Raw genomic sequence first — 9,856 nt, forward strand, 5'->3', positions numbered from 1 at the left:
CTTTTCTTACCCGCTTTTTACCAAGTATGGTTGGACATTCACACCTTCGTACAGCGGAACACCTCCGCTCCCTCTTTTGATGGTGTATGTTCGGGCATTCAAACCTTTTCTTACCCGCTTTTTCCAAACTATGGTCGGCTATTCACAGCTTCCTCTCCACCATACTTGTATGGTGGGATATTCACACCCACTTGCATCCGAAGACCTCCGCCCCAAATTTTGTTGATATTTAGTCGGACATTCGCACCTTACCCGCTTTTGGCAAACTATGGCCTTCTTGCAGCCAAACAACTCTGATCTTGCTTTTGATGATGTAAGGTTGGGCATTCAGACCTTGCTTCACCTGCTTTTCACCAAATATAGTCGGACATTCACACCTTCTTGCAGCCGAACACTTCCGCTCCACCTTTTAGTGTTCTATCACACCTTTTGTTTCACCGCATTTTATACATTATGGTTGGAAATTTTCAACCACTCTCATCCGAAGACCTCTCCTCCCGCTTTTGTTAATATATTTGAACTTTAGTTTGACATTCAAACCTTCTTGCAGCTGAACCACCTCCGCTCCCTGTTTTGATCATATATGGTCTGGCTACTACCTTTTCTTACCCGTTTGTGAGTAATTATGGCTGGACATTCACACCTACTTGCAGTCGAACACAACCTCTCTCGCTTTTGATGATGTATGGACCGGCATTTTTACCTTTTCTAACACATTTTTCAGCAATTATGGTCGGAGATTCACACCTACTCACAGCCGAACAACTGCGCTCCCGCATTTGATGATGTATAGTCGGGCATTCTCACCCTTTCTCATCAGCTTTTTGCAAATTATGATCTGACATTCACACCTACTTGCAGTCGAACAGCTCTGCTCCCGCTTTTGATTATGTTTGGTTGGATATTCGAACCTTTTCTTAACTTCTTTTTACATATTTTGGTTGGACGTTCACACCTTCTTGTAGCCGAACACTTCCACTCCTGCTTTTGATGATGTATGGTTGGGCATTCACACCTTTTTTTTGCCCATTTTTCAGGAATTATGGGTGGACATTCACACCTTGCAGCTGAACACCTCCTATCCCACTTATGATCATGTGCGGTTTGATTTTCGAAAAGTTTCTTTCATGTTTTCTAGCAATTATTGATGGACATGTAGACCTTCTTGCAGCTGAACACCTCCGCTCCCGCTTTTGATCATACACTGTCAGGCATTCGCACCTTGTCTTACCCTCTTTTTACAAACTTTAGTCGAACAGTCACACCTTTTTGCAGCCGAACACCACCTCTCCCGCTTTTGATGATGTATGGTCCAGCATTCTTACCTTTTCTAACACATTCTTCAGCAATTATGGTCAGAGATTCACACCTACTCACAGCCGAACAACTCCGCTCCCACATTTGATGGTGTATAGTCGGGCATTCTCACCCTTTCTCATCAGCTTTTTGCAAATTATGATCTGATATTCACACCTACTTGCAGTCGAACAGCTCTGCTCCCGCTTTTGATTATGTTTGGTTGGATATTCGAACATTTTCTTAACTGCTTTTTACAAACTTTGGTCGGACGTTCACACCGTCTTGCAGCCGAACACCTCCGCTTCCGCTTTTGATGGTATATAGTCGGGCATTCGAGCCTTTTCTTACCCGCCTATTACTTACTATGGTTGGACATTCAAACCTTCTTGTAGCCGAACACATCCGCTCCTGCTTTTGATGATGTATGATTTGGCATTCGCACCTTTTCTTACCCATTTTTCAGTAATTTTTGGTCGGACATTCAGACCTTCTTGCACCTGAACACCTCTGCTCCCGCTTTTGATGGTGTATAGTCGGGCTTTCGAGCCTTTTCTTCCCCGATTTTTACAAATTGTGGTTGGACATTCAGACCTTGCAGCCGAAAACCTCCGCTCCCTCTTTTGATCATACATTGTCGGGCATTCGCCCCTTGTCTTACACGGTTTTTACAAACTTTAGTCAGACATTCACACCTTGCTGCTGAACCACCTCCATTCCCTGTTTTGATCATGTGTGGTCTGAAAATACTACCTTTTCTTCCCCCGTTTGTGAGTAATTATGGCTGGACATTCACACCTACTTGCAGCCGAAAAACCACCTCTCCCGCTTTTGATGATGTATTGTCCGGCATTCTAGTCTTTTCTATCACATTTTTCAGCAATTATGATCTGACATTCACACCTACTTGCAGTCGAACAGCTCTGCTCCCGCTTTTGATTATGTTCGGTTGGATATTCAAACCTTTTCTTAACTGCTTTTTACAAACTTTGGTCGGACATTCACACCTTCTTGCAGCCGAACACCTCCGCTTCCGCTTTTGATGGTATATATTCGGGTATTCGAACCTTCTCTTACCCGCTTTTTACAAACCATGGTTGGACTTTCATACCTTCTTGTAGCTGAACAACTCCACTCCTGCTTTTTATGATTTATGGTTGGATATTCGCATCTTTTCCTACCGATTTTTCAGTAATTATGGGTGGATATTCACACCTTCTTGCAGCTGAACACCTCCTCTCCCGCTAATGATCATGTAAGGTTTGATATTCGAAAATGTTCTTTCATGTTTTAAAGCAATTATTAATGGACATTCACACCTACTTGCAGCCGAACACCACCTCTCCCGCTTTTGATGATGTATGGACCGGCATTCTTACCTTTTCTAACACATTTTTCAGCAATTATGGTTGGAGAATCACACCTACTCACAGCCGAACATCTCCGCTACCGCATTTGATGGTGTATAGTCGGGATTTCTCACCCTTTCTCATCAGCTTTTTGCAAATTATTCTCTGACATTCACACCTACTTGCAGTCGAACAGCTCTGCTCCCGCTTTTGATTATGTTTGGTTAGACATTCGAACCTTTTCTTAACTGCTTTTTCACAAACTTTGGTCGGACGTTCACACCTTCTCTTAGCTGAACAACTCCGCTCCCTCTTTTGATTGTGTACAGTCGGGTATTTTAACCTTTTCTTACCCGCTTTTTACCAACTATGATCGGACATTCACACCGTCTTACAGCGGAACACCTCCGCTACCTCTTTTGATGGTGTATGTTCGGGCATTCGAACCTTTTCTTACCCGCTTTTTACAAACCAGGGTCGGACTTTCACACCTTTTAGTAGCCGAACAACTCCGCTCCCGCTATTGATTGTGTACAGTCGGGTATTTTAACCTTTTCTTACCCGCTTTTTACCAACTATGGTCGGACATTCACACCGTCTTACAGCGGAACACCTCCTCTCCCGCTTATGATCATGTACGGTTTGATATTCGAAAATTTACTTTCTTGTTTTAAAGCAATTATTGATGGACATTCAAACCTTCTTTTTGATGGTGTATAGTCGGGCTTTCGAGCCTTTTCTTCCCGGTTTTTACAAACCATGGTCGGACTTTCACACCTTCTTGTAGCCGAACAACTCCGCTCCTGCTATTGATTGTGTACAGTCGGGTATTTTAACCTTTTCTTACCCGCTTTTTACCAACTATGGTTGGACATTCACAACGTCTTACAGCGGAACACCTCTGCTCCCGCTTTTGATGGTGTATAGTCGGGCATTCGAACCTTTTCTTACCCGCTTTTTACAAACTATGGTGGGACATTCAAACCTTCTTGTATCCGAAAACCTCCGCTCTCTCTTTTGATCATACATTGTCGGACATTCGCACCTTTTCTTACCCGCTTTTTACAAACCATGGTCGGACTTTCACACCTTCTTGTAGCCGAACACATCCACTCCCGCTATTGATTGTGTACAGTCGGGTATTTTAACCTTTTCTTACCCGCTTTTTACCAACTATGGTCGGACATTCACACCTTCGTACAGCGGAACACCTCCGCTCCCTCTTTTGATGGTGTATGTTCGGGTATTCAAACCTTTTCTTACCCGCTTTTTCCAAACTATGGTCGGCTATTCACAGCTTCCTCTCCACCATACTTGTATGGTTGGATATTCACACCCACTTGCATCCGAAGACCTCTGCCCCAAATTTTTTTGATATTTAGTCGGACATTCGCACCTTACCCGCTTTTGGCAAACTATGGCCTTCTTGCAGCCCAACACCTCTGATCTCGCTTTTGATGATGTAAGGTTGGGCATTCAGACCTTGCTTCACCTGCTTTTCACCAAATATAGTCGGACATTCACACCCACTTGCATCCGAAGACCTCCGCCCCAAATTTTGTTGATATTTAGTCGGACATTCGCACCTTACCCGCTTTTGGCAAACTATGGCCTTCTTGCAGCCAAACACCTCTGATCTCGCTTTTGATGATGTAAGGTTGGGCATTCAGACCTTGCTTCACCTGCTTTTCACCAAATATAGTCGGACATTCACACCTTCTTGCAGCCGAACACTTCCGCTCCACCTTTTAGTGTTCTATCACACCTTTTTTTCACCGCATTTTATACATTATGGTTGGAAATTTTCAACCACTCTCATCCGAAGACCTCTCCTCCCGCTTTTGTTAATATATTTGAACTTTAGTCGGACATTCAAACCTTCTTGCAGCTGAACCACCTCCGCTCCCTGTTTTGATCATATATGGTCTGGCAATACTACCTTTTCTTACCCGTTTGTGAGTAATTATGGCTGGACATTCACACCTACTTGCAGCCGAACACAACCTCTCTCGCTTTTGATGATGTATGGACCGGCATTCTTACCTTTTCTAACACATTTTTCAGCAATTATGGTCGGAGATTCACACCTACTCACAGCCGAACAACTCCGCTCCCGCATTTGATGGTGTATAGTCGGGCATTCTCACCCTTTCTCATCAGCTTTTTGCAAATTATGATCTGACATTCACACCTACTTGCAGTCGAACAGCTCTGCTCCCGCTTTTGATTATGTATGGTTGGATATTCGAACCTTTTCTTAACTGCTTTTTACAAACTTTGGTTGGACGTTCACACCTTCTTGTAGCCGAACACATGCACTCCTGCTTTTGATGATGTATGGTTGGGCATTCGCACCTTTTTTTTACCCATTTTTCAGGTATTATGGGTGGACATTCACACCTTCTTGCAGCTGAACACCTCCTCTCCCACTTATGAGCATGTGTGGTTTGATTTTCGAAAATTTTCTTTCATGTTTTCTAGCAATTATTGATGGACATTTAGACCTTCTTGCAGCTGAACACCACCTCTCCCGATTTTGATGATGTATGGACCGGCATTTTTACCTTTTCTAACACATTTTTCAGCAATTATGGTTGGAGATTCACACCTACTCACAGCCGAACAACTCCGCTACCGCATTTGATGGTGTATAGTCGGGCATTCTTACCCTTTCTCATCAGCTTTTTGCAAATTATGATCTGACATTCACACCTACTTGCAGTCGAACAGCTCTGCTCCCGCTTTTGATTATGTTTGGTTAGATATTCGAACCTTTTCTTAACTGCTTTTTACAAACTTTGGTCGGATGTTCACAATATCTTGCAGCCGAACACCTCCGCTTCCGCTTTTGATGGTGTATATTCGGGCATACGAACCTTTTCTTACCCGCTTTTTACAAACCAAGGTCGGACTTTCACACCTTCTCTTAGCTGAACAACTCCGCTTCCTCTTTTAATTGTGTACAGTCGGGTAATTTAACCTTTTCTTACCCGCTTTTTACCATCTATGGTCGGACATTCACACCGTCTTACAGCGGAACACCTCCGCTCCCTCTTTTGATGATGTATGGTTAGGCATTCGCACCTTTTCTTACCCATTTTTCAGTAATTATGGGTAGACATTCACACCTTCTTGCAGCTGAACACCTCCTCTCCCGCTTATGATCATGTGCAGTTTGATATTCGAAAATTTTCTTTCATGTTTTCTATAAATTATTGATGGACATTCAGACCGTCTTGCAGCTGAACACCTCCGCTCCCACTTTTGATGGTGTATAGTCGGGCTTTCGAGCCTTTTCTTCCCCGGTTTTTACAAATTATGGTTGGACATTCAGACCTTCTTGCAGCCGAAAACCTCCACTCCCTCTTTTGATCATACATTGTCGGGCATTCGCACCTTTTCTTACCCGCTTTTTACAAACCATGGTCGGACTTTCACACCTTTTAGTAGCCGAACAACTCCGCTCCCGCTATTGATTGTGTACAGTCGGGTATTTTAACCTTTTCTTACCCGCTTTTTACCAACTATGGTTGGACATTCACACCTTCTTACAGCAGAACACCTCTGCTCCTTCTTTTGATTATGTATGGTTTGACATTCGCACCTTCTCTCACCCGCCTTTTACTATGGTCGGCCATTCACAGCTTCCTCTCCACCATACTTGTATGGTGGGATATTCACACCCACTTGCATCCGAAGACCTCCGCCCCCACTTTTGTTGATATTTAGTCGGTCATTCGCACCTTACCCGCTTTTGGCAAACTATGGCCTTCTTTCAGCCAAACACCTCTGATCTCGCTTTTGATGATGTAAGGTTGGGCATTCAGACCTTGCTTCACCTGCTTTTCACCAAATATAGTCGGACATTCACACCTTCTTGCAGCCGAACACTTCCGCTTTTAGTGTTCTATGAGGCATTCACATATATTTTTTCACCGTATTTTATAGATTATGGTTGGAAATTCTCACCCACTCTCATCCGAAGACATCTCCTCCCGCTTTTGTTAATATATAGTCGGGCATTCGAACCTTTTCTTACCCGCTTTTTACAAATTATGGTCGAACATTCACACCTACTTGCAGCTGAATACTTCCGCTCCACCTTTTAGGTATGTATGGTTGGCATTTGCACCTCTTTTTATACTGATTGCTGAAGATTAAGTTGTTCTTTCTCAAACTACAAATTTTTTTTAATTGTTGAAACTTGATTTGAAGTGGATAAATAAGGAGGACAAACAGTTTTAAGTCAGGCTGATAGAAGGAATTAATTTTATAGCAAAATCTGTATTTCGTCATATGTCGAGAGATGCTTATTGCTGAAGAAGTTCTTTCTCATTCTACAAAGTACAACGTTGTTTATCGTTGAAACTTGATTAGACATGAATAAATATGAAGGACAAAGCAGTCTTAACTTGGTTTGAGTTAAGGAATTCGTTTTATAGGAGAATCCGAATTCGTGCATAACTCATAAAATAGAGCTTATTTTCGGATTCCTGAAGAATGATTCTGGTTCTTTCTCATAATACAAAGTTTGTTGTTTATTGTTGAAACTTCATCAGAAGTGAAGAAATAAATGAATGCCTATCAACAAATGTGGGATCTAAACTCTAGTGCTTCCTCTAAAATAATTTCCTTTCTCAATTTAGAAATGTGTGTGTGTAAGTCACAACACCCGTGACACCAAAACGGCTTTCTTTTCTCTACACTCTGCACTATGAGCACACACACCAAATCAGAAAGGCTTTTTTCTCTCTTTTCTACATTATGGACTGTGGGGACACAAAACCGCTCTCTCTCTTTTTTTTTTTATCGTGTGCCAGGGCGTTGTCTCATGTATTAGATTATGCTTAAGATACGAATGGGTTTATCAGTCACATCAGAATCCATACATACTGATCCTCCCGTAATAAAATGGTCGGATCTTATCAAACACACTTTGTTTCTTGTGACAATCAAGTCAGCGAAACAGCGTATACACGTCAAGACACTGAATCAAGTTTGCCACAAGAACTCATAAGTTTGGCAGTATTGCTCTGCCATCAGCAATGATACACCCATTTTATTTTCGTGAGACATGTGCAAGCACCTGTTCATCTACTGTTCTATCACTATGAATTAGTGATCTATTATCAATAAGGATACTTCTACAACTACTATCAAAGTATGTCCGGACTTCTTATGTTGTCAGTTGCTATATATGAATAAGTGGGGAGCTACTGACAAGCATTAAGCATGTCACACAGCCCAAACATATAACATTTCAGGACACACCACACAGTTAACAACCACAGTGAAGCGTGTCAAAGCCCAAACATGTAACATTCAACAGGACACTTACACAACACATTCAAATCAAACAGTCAGACAACATACAAGAACATATACCCCAGCCGGCATTGCTCCCTGCCTATTTTCGTACAGCACACTATGTGTGCGCACACCTTTATTCACAAACTCTTCAACTTATACTCTTTTACCGAAGCTGCTACAGCTCGATTGGCCGAATACCCTTAGATCCTATTTCGGTGAATTTGACATCTGCCTTACATGTAACAGATTAGCGGTTTAGCAGTTTTAATTTAGTTTGAGTGAAGGAATTCATTTTATAGCAAAATCCGAAATCGTGAAGCACTCATGAAAGTAAGCTTATTCTCGGATTCCTGAAACTTTAGATTTGCTCTTTCTTTTACTGCAAAGTACAACGTTGTTTTTTTTGTTTAAATCTTTCTAGACATGGTAAATATGAACGACAAAGCAGTTTTAACATAGTTTGAGTGAAGGAATTCATTTTATAGATAAAATCCCAAGAGTCTGCTGAGAAAAGAGAGTGAATGCGAAGTAGACTTTAACACGGCTATGGGAGCGAGCCGAGTGTCGGCTAACCGGGAGAATTGCTTGAAAGAAACGCGACACCGAATGAGCGGTCAGAACAAAGCCTCAATACGGGATTCTCGTGGTGTTTTTGTTGCTGCCTTGTCTTTTGCATAGAGTAAAAGACAAGGCAGCCATCGAATAGGGCCCGATTGTTCCTACTTGGTCAGCCGAGGAGCAGGGGGGGGGGGGGGGGGGGGGGGGGGGAAGCGTCTCAACCAAGCAAAGCTCACCATGGGGAAGGTGGCTATACCAACTAGCCTGATGCCCTGCTCCCGCAGTGACGGATAATCGTACTCTGGTTTCTCTTCATAACATACAAGTCTTTCGCCTTTTACTAAAGACTTCCGTGGAGAGCAGCACTAATGAGTTGTTTCTATTATTGGCAGGCTTTACCTTTGCGGGTGAAGCCCTTTCTGTCTGTGCAAAAGAAATCTTGCTACTTTGCAGAGTGACTTCTCTGAGTAGAGTCGCCTTACAAGACAAGGCAGCCATCGAATAGATTGTTTCTACTTGGTCAGCCGAGGAGCGGGGGGGGGGGGGGCAAGCGTCTCAACCAAGCAAAGCTCACCAAGTAGGAACAATCGGGCCCTTTTCGATGGCTGCAACACCTGAAAGAGATATTGATGCGAGACCCGATCAAATGCTTTTTCAAAGTCTAAATTTAAGATGACAAGCCGGGTGTTTCTGTCTCTAGCGTAATCAATGATGTCTCGAATCAGTACGAGGCTGTCGGTGAGTTGTCTCCCTGAGATGGCACAAGCTTGGTCTGGGTGAATTACCTCCTCTAAAACAGAGGACATCCGTGTCGCTAAAACCTTGCTAAAAAGTTTACAGTCAAAGTTTAAAAGTGTGATGGGCCTCCAATTCTTTAGGTCAGTCTTATCATTTTTTTTATAAAGTAGAGTCACTATTCCCACTCTAAAACTGTCAGGCAGTCGGTCGAGTTTTTCAAAATCTTTAAAAACATCTAAAATGTCTGATGATAAAAGGTCCCAATAGGTCAGATAGAATTCTGCAGGAAGCCCGTCTAAACCCGGAGCTCGACTTCTCTTAAAACCTGTTAGGCATTTTTTTAACTCTAAAGCAGTAAAATTCTGTGTCAAGTGTGCATTCTCTTTTACGGTTTTGTCAACGAATTTTAAGATTTCTGCCGATGTTTCCAAGTGCACTGGTTTCTCTTTGTACATGTTACTATAAAAGGTATGTACAGTTTCAATCATCTCTTGTGTGGATTTTGTTAAAAACCCATCTTCTCTTTTTAGATTTTGAATACACTCCTTTTTATTTATAACTTTCTTTCTTTTTCACCTTCCTCAATTTCCTGCTCCCTGCTTCTT

The 9,856-nt window shown here is 42.4% G+C and overlaps 1 non-coding gene across 1 annotated transcript; it reads left to right on the forward strand.

Annotated features, from left to right (window-relative positions):
• Nucleotides 1-8,809: 8,809 nt before the first annotated feature.
• On the forward strand, nucleotides 8,810-8,923 carry LOC140279048 (U5 spliceosomal RNA). The gene has a single exon (XR_011909252.1). It is a non-coding gene; the product is annotated as a U5 spliceosomal RNA (small nuclear RNA).
• Nucleotides 8,924-9,856: the final 933 nt, after the last annotated feature.

The sequence above is a fragment of the Leuresthes tenuis genome, unplaced genomic scaffold (genome assembly GCF_036924035.1).
Source record: "Leuresthes tenuis unplaced genomic scaffold, fLeuTen1.0.hap1 SCAF_20, whole genome shotgun sequence".
Taxonomy (NCBI): domain Eukaryota; kingdom Metazoa; phylum Chordata; class Actinopteri; order Atheriniformes; family Atherinopsidae; genus Leuresthes; species Leuresthes tenuis.